Here is an 8,336-nt window from a genome sequence, read left to right on the forward strand (position 1 = left end):
ACCAGTCTGTTATCTGTGTGATAGACGAGTATACAGAGTTTAGACAGACAGTCGCAAATGGACACTTAGGGAAAACTGCCCAGTTCTGGGTGTCATACATGGAACATATCCGTCTCATTCTGGCACTCCTACAGGCTGTGAAGACAAATGACTTCCTCTTGTATGCTGATTGCATTAGTAGAATGACATCACTCTTCTTCAGCTTTGATGGATACAACTACGCTCGGTATCTGGCATACTTTTCAGTGTTCTTGGCCAATATGGACAGGTCACACCCAGGAGCTGTCTCCATCATCAAAAGAGGAGCATTCAGTGTAGCTCGCTCGTTCATACCAGGTAATCGATGTGCAGTTGATAAAACGATGGAGGAGACCTTCATGAGACATGCTAAGTCCCGTGCTGGAGCTGGAACCAGTGCTGCAGGCATATCTGGCCTGCTCACCAATTATGAAGCATATCAAAGGTGGGTGCGGACCACACATGCTAGGTCTCTTTATGTAGATGCAACACTTGGTATGGCTCATATGGCAGATAATGGAGAAGACAGTAAGCATCGTGATGTTCGTCCAACAGAGGTCAGAAAAGGAGAGCAGCTGGTACGAAAAGCCCAAAATGCCATAGACAGCTTTATGAATCCATTTACAGTTGAAACAAAGGACAAGCTCTTAATTCTCTCATCAGGAAGTGCAGCTTCTGATAGTGTTGCTGAAGATGTTCTGAAGGCTGAAACCATTGGTAAAAAAGTATGTGATAACTTCATTGAGATGCGGTTAAAGACTGGCAAAGACTTCTTTGAACCTGTGAAGCGACTGAAACTCAAAACTTTGAGCGACATGAACAAGATCTCCAAAATGACGACAACTAAAAATAAAGTTATCCAGTATAAGCAGCAAGGCAGTATTGCTTTCCATCTTTTTGTCAAGTCTGAGAATGCAGGTTTGCAGCTTGACCTGAAGGAATTGATGAGCTACCCACTAACAGTTGTGCCCTACAGCATTGCCACAGCTGATGGCTTCCTTGCCAAGACTGACAAATCAAAGGGTTTCCATTACCTTACAAAAGATTGTATTGATGCTGATGTACCACCAATAAGTGAGACTTTGACTGTGTATGATGGCAATGCATCGTTTTACATAATTAAAGACTTGCCTGGAAACTTCAGTAAGATCTCCAGCAAAGTATTTAACACCATGGGCAAGTCAGGAGATGTAGTATTCAGCACAGATCAATACTTACCTGGTTCAGTGAAGTCTATGGAGAGGCGACGACGGGGATGTGGGAGAAGCTGATACTAAAAGGAGAAGCAACCAAGAGGCCACCTGACTGGAAGCTGTTTTTATCTAATGATGAAAACAAGATTCAGTTCATCAAATTACTGCTAAGGCTATGGAGTAGTGACCAGTATGCTTCAAGACTGCTTAGAAGACAAGTAATCTTCATATGTGAAGGGATTGCATACCTACTCACATCTATAGATGGTCAAAAAACAGTTTCACAAGATGTGCCTCAGCTGAAATCGTCACAAGAAGAAACTGACTCACGAGTGATACTGTAAGTTAACTATGCCAGAAGCAGAAAGTACCCATTTGTTCGAGTGAGAAGTCCAGATTCAGATATATTCTTCATCCTGCTCCGTTATGCTGCCTCTGCAGAAGATATAACAATTCTTTTTGACACAGGAGTGGGGAACAAACAGAGGCTGATCAATGTCAGCAAACTCAGTGCAGAGCTTGGCCAGGATAAATGTACAGCTATAATGGCTCTCCATGCATACAGTGGCTGTGACAGCACAAGTGCATTCAGAGGGATTGGTAAGCTTAAACCAATTAAAACACTACTACGCCTACCAAATTATATTTCCACCTTAAAGAAGCTAGGAGAGACATGGGATGTAGGGGATGAGCTCATTGATGAATTAGAAAGCTTTACATGTGCCATGTATGGTAGAGCATCCAAGGTGTCCAAACTGAATGATCTAAGATTCACTCGCATAAATGAGTTATGTGCCAAAGATAATCGTCATGTTCCTTCAGGCAATGTGGATATGGCTACCCTGCCACCTTGTAGGAGGAGTCTCACACAACACATTCGGAGAGTCAACCATCAAGTAGGAATTTGGAAGCGGGCTCATATTCCTGAACCAAAGGTACCAAAGCCAAGTCAGGGTCAGGGTTGGGAAGAAAATGACCAAAACCTAGATCCAATATGGTATGACGGAGATCTTCTACCCCGACAGCTGGCTGACATAGCTCAAGTCACATCAGACAGTGACAGTGATTCAGAAAGTGACACATTTGATGATGTCCAGCATGGATTTGAAAGTGATAGTGATGACAGTGACAGTTATTATGAATAAGTAATGGATTTTTGGTAGCCCTTGATTAAGTAAAAATTAAATTGACATTCTTTGACTAAGAAACATCTCAGAGGAAAAGTTATAATATTTAATTAGCATTAGTAAATTTGATTAATACTCACATCGCATTGTATTTAATTTGCAATACAAATATGGCGACATTTCCTGGATATTAATACATTTTATTAGAATGTTGATCTCACTGTATTTGATTAAAGTTCATAATAAGTATTAGTCAGTTTTGTTCATATCACTGCTCTGGTACATGCCACATATGTTAATTTGTTTCTTCAAACTTTTTTCTAGTGTAGACGTTGACATTTGTGAACATGTGTTCACGAACAATTTTGAACAGTTACTTGACAGTATATGTTCAAAATAGTATGTATAATATATATTTGTGACAGGACAGGATGTCTATCATATGAAAGTTAATAAAAGTGAAAATGTCACAAAATAATAATTTTGTGTTGTATTTAATTTTCATTCTATTTAATTTACTTTCTAATATTTCAGTATTTTACAGCAACAGAAACAACCAAAAGCTAGACAACAGGTAACCTAAGTATGATGGACGTTATCCTACAAAATTGAATATTAAATACGACTTGAAAAATAAACCATTTACCCCAAAACGTAAATAAACTATGGTGTTTATGTCAATACTGGCTAATTTTCCGACCTTAAAATAGTAAAAATGAATTCCTTGACCAAACAAACCTATAATGACATGTATTAACATGATTATATTGCATTTGTCAAAAAATACTGAAATTAAGCGTTTTGCTCATTAAATATTCAAAATGGCCACCATTATGCAAATTTTGACATAAAATGTAACATTTTGACATTTCGTTATAATCAGCAGATGTTATCCTTCAATTTTACCAACAATTGCTATTCTTGCTATTTATTTAAACATCATAATAGTCATGGTAATATAGTTTGCATTTTGTGTGGTGACAACAGCAGAAATATGACTTTTCAGAGGTACCATCTAAAATATGTGGAAAATGAACACCGAGTCCCAGTTTATTCACTGTTACCACTTGATTTCATATTGAGTAGACCCCAATGGTTAAAAAAAAAATGGTATGGTAGAGTTGTGGGGGGGGATGCACGATAGCCTATCCTGGCCCATGGCCTACACGTAGTTGCATCGTTACCCCATCCCACTAGCGTTTTCAAACCACCAAGGTGGATATTATTGGCAACTGTCCTTTCTGTGTAAGAGTTATTTTAAATTCCACGACAGGGCGGGGATTTGACGAATAATTCGAAGCGGGCGAACGATCATGACCGGAAAGCTAGTGGGTGTTAACCATCCTAGAAGGAGAACCAACAGTGATTTTAATCTCACTGTATAAATAAACAGATACACACTTGGGAACACTGATACTTTCATTTATTTATGCAAATGTGCCTGGACTGTTACATTTACCGGGAGTCGACGCTGAGGAAATATAAGTCACGTCGGTCTTTCGTCTATCTCGTTTCGCAAATTTTTTAGTACTACTCACTACAAAAACAGAACAAATTCATCTCTCTGTACTCTTAGACATACATTGTACCCCCCATTTCGTTTATCGCATTTGCTTGGGTAAATTATCCTTGGTTAACCTCACTCCATCAACACGATAGGGCGTAATAAGGAGGCCACAAGGACAGCGGCGTCAGTCGCGGAATCTAGAAGCGCGTACTAGATGGAACGTTTCGACCGAACGCGCGTTAGCGTACAGAGCAGACTACAATTCCCAATCTTCCAGGCAGAGTTCTATTATATACTTTCGGTGATCTAACCGCAAGGAACTCTGGGAAGGAGAATGTACAATTCCCTCACAATATTGTCTGATTTCGATATTGGAATCCGCTGTTATTGGTTATGGACAGTTTTATTTGATGCTATTTTTGGTATTAAATACTTGTTATCTAACAATTTCTCTTCTTTTTCAATAGTTTCTTCTTTATTCGTTTTCGAAAATAACATTGTATTCATATCCATGGAACAAGGCCTTGATGCTCACAATATTAAAATACATTATCGCGAATAATCTGATGCAATGACGTCATAAAATTCACTGGTATTGATAATGCTATAATATAATACATAATAACCCTCTAGCCCGCATTTTGGATAACAAACAGCTTCTTATATATCTACAGATTACACAATTATTTGGAGTTGCAGACGACAGTGTGACCATATGTCAGCTGCATATGTTCCTCATAAAAATTCGATACGCATATTTGAACCAGACTTACATAAGAATGAGCTTATTTTTGGGTCTGAATACTGAAATTTCAATAATAAGTCTAGTTATGAGAATTGATTACATTAGTACAACATAAACGTATTTTCATATTACCGTTTAAGAAGACTATTACCTTCACTGAACTACGTACTAAACTATTTGTTTTCCAAAACATGATCAGAATGAAATATATAAATCATACGAAAGGCTTCAATAAACTTATACGACATGACCCTCATTAGATCTTACATGCATTATGCATAACCCATAACGATGGCATTTCTATTGGGCGACTGTTTCCAAAACCTCGTTTTAGTCAAGTTTAAACTGTTGAGCTACTCAATTTGTTTTGATTTGTTCTCAGCTTTATGACAATAGGCTTCATGGGCGACTTTGTGAGCAAACACAATGCATATTATATCGAAAGGTAACTACTATAAACATTATTATTGATGTGCATTGACAACATGCCGTTATTTCATACATATATAATTCAAGGCACGATAAATTAAACAAGAAAACAATTTTTACTGAATTTGATATTACCTTTATCAAAATAATTACATGTATTTAAATTCAACAAATAACACCATATTATCCCAGTCTACTACTTAACTATGATAAAACAATTACATGTATTTAAATTCAACAAATAACACCATATTATCCCAGTCTACTACTTAACTATGATAAAACAATTAGATGTATTTATATTCAACAAATAACGCCATATTGTCCCACTGCACTCGTAACTTTATCAAACAATTACATATATTTAGATTAAACTCAGACTTAATACAACAGACTGGCAACGCGGCGTTTTCTTTTGAAGTAACTCGTGCCACGTTTGTTTAGGTTATCAGTTCTTATCGTACCGAGTAAACGTTGCAGAGCAACAAGATTATTAAATCTCACAAATAACGCGAGATCTATTCACATTTCAATCAACTATCGCGATACATAGGTAATTCTTATTACCTCCAGGACCACATCAAAATTCGAAATTGACATTTAGCGACTCTGAGGACGATGGCTACAAACAACGCGTAAAACACGTACTATAAAATCAAACGCAATAGAAATAACACCCTCCCCCAGTTTTTACCAATGCCCGGCTTACGCTGATACGCTGGGAGATATTATGTATATTATACCAGCTATTCTATGTTTTGGCACCCCTGAACACATATAACACAGCGATATGCCCTTCCCGAAAAAATGTCGGAAACCTTCCGCACAATCTGCAACAGCGAGAAATATAGTTTCAAAAACTACGAGTTATATACTATGACATTCAGTTACTTGTAAGTTTTGGTCGATTCTTAAAATTCTTACACAGCTGCAAAGGTCAAAATGTCCAGAATGCTTTACGAAGAAATAAGCAACTATCGAAAAAGCACAAAGTGTGTAGACTATCCGGTGTTCCGCAGCCGATTAACACCTTAAACAATATGCGTTGCTAGTTTGTTGTATTATTAGTCTGTGGATTAAACCAAAAACATCATATAGTCCGGATTTAATATATTTTACATTTAAAATAGACTGAACGACCTATATCCCGTAATGGCGAAGTTGAAATCGAAAACACATGCTTTCAAGACAGCAGGTTGGAATCTAAACAAATTAGACCGGACAATAATACTAAATACTCGTATCCAAGGACATATTCAAGGATATATGTAAAATCAGCCAAAAAGTGAAATAAAAACACAGTGAATCAAATTGCATAACAAATTGGACCAGTAAGCCACCATGAAAGAACATGAGTTTGTCAAATCAAATTGTTGAGTCCAGAACAAATATATACCACATATAAGGTACGATACACTAAATAGTAGCAGCCTAAACTACTAGCATAAGTCATCGTTTTCGGACCACGAAACTGTACAAGTGGTTTCTCAAGTATTGCATCAACTGTGATTTGAACGTTACGTTCACAGTTAGCAGATGAGATGAAGACAAATATTTTCCTCTAGTTGGATTATAGTGCCAATAATGAAATACAAATAAATCAAGTTGTCCTACTAAGTTAAAAATAACATCATATAAGTATGTCAATGCTAAACTATTATCACACAGCACTGGCATTGTCAATTAATTGGTCTTTAAATGCTTTATCAAGTACGTAATGTTTCTTTGTCTAACATAAGTTGTATACAAAATTTTAATATCGAATATATCACCTGAAAATCACTATAAGTAGTGAAATGTTCTAATAACTGAATGCAGATACAATGAAAAAATTACATATGTATATGGATAGATACTAATATTTCATTGCCATATCGAAGTAATCTCGGATATATGTTCTGATGAAGCGCACATTTTATAGTAAACATACACTGTAATTATGGTGGTTTAGCCAAGTCCAAAACAAGCAAAAATAAGTTTAGACAAAACACACGTACATCAAATATACATATCAATTTTTTCAGTGTTATTAAATGATGCATAATCAATTTTGCAACAAATAATAACAATACACATTGTACTAAAAACAACCATTTTCAAATTTCATCAACAGTCTCAAAGTTAAAACAGTTTTTAATAAATGACTAACCACTGTAACTGCTATTGTGGTACATTATTATTTTAGGTCACAACCAGTTTACTACAACACTAAACGATCAACACAGGACCATGCCGTGTGACGGAATACAGCCAAGTTTTCCTGATAACTAAAACTGGAATATTCGGGATGATATTATACAATAATACAATAAAATAATATTACAAAACATGTATTAGAGAATCATTATATCCATCTCACTCGATTCTCGAAAAACGACATTAAACTTGCATGAGCCAAATATGTTTATGACTACACGTGTGCTTTTGTATGATGATTTAGTTGTTAAGTTGAAGTAAAGCTGATAGCCACACATGCTAAACATTAAGTATCAAGCAAAGAATGAATTCATCCTCATAGAAGTAGATATAAAGTGACTCATCATTAGTTAAATGTTATGTATATAAATGAAAAACAATTGTTTGACAAATTTGAAAGAAATATTTTTTCTAATATAATTTTGTATGCGTGAATATCAGAGACATTACAAATGCATATTAAACCTGTTGTATGATGTTATATTACTTAAATTTGAATTTTCATTAAAATGGAACATATTTTCAAACTAAATCACGGCAAAGCATTGTTAACAATCCTGTTAATGTTAGACCATGGTCAAAACAAATCCCATGGCCCTTTGTATGTATATATATATATATATATATATATATATATATATATACACACACACGATTCATTATCATGTTGGCTAGTCAATCAATGGAATTCTGAGAGGAAGAATATCTAAGGGTGCTATTACTGCTGTTATAATTATTGAAAAACAGTAGTCAGAGGTATAAATATCTAATTAAAATGTTTCTAACTTATTTACAATATGCTGGCTCTATGTGCTAAGTAAGCTTTCATTCATTTTTGGTTGGCGGGATGTTAATTATTTTTAAAAATATGCGGGGAAACAATATGTCCAATGCTGTATGGTATACTGAGGATTGACTTCAACATTATATCTCTGATTATGTGTCCAGATTGTTGCATCTCAGATCTTGTTTTTCACTATTTCGTAGCTGAACTGAAGTCCATTACAGCATTACACAACTCTAAAACAGAATGAATATCATATCATATGATGCTAGTAAATGTATATATAAAATGATGTGTACATAGATCAAATTCTACTTAAATTGAATGCTGGACTGTA

The 8,336-nt window shown here is 35.5% G+C and overlaps 1 protein-coding gene across 1 annotated transcript in view; it reads right to left on the minus strand.

Annotated features, from left to right (window-relative positions):
- Nucleotides 1-5,116: 5,116 nt before the first annotated feature.
- The window catches only part of LOC100372569 (sacsin-like), a 42,876-nt gene continuing 39,656 nt past the window's right edge, over nt 5,117-8,336 (minus strand). The window contains exon 6 of the mRNA XM_085498321.1: nt 5,117-8,235. The gene's annotated coding sequence lies outside the window, so the exon portion shown is untranslated. The remainder of the gene's footprint in view (nt 8,236-8,336) is intronic.

This window comes from Saccoglossus kowalevskii, chromosome 4, assembly GCF_978046115.1.
Source record: "Saccoglossus kowalevskii chromosome 4, keSacKowa6.1, whole genome shotgun sequence".
Taxonomy (NCBI): Eukaryota; Metazoa; Hemichordata; class Enteropneusta; family Harrimaniidae; genus Saccoglossus; species Saccoglossus kowalevskii.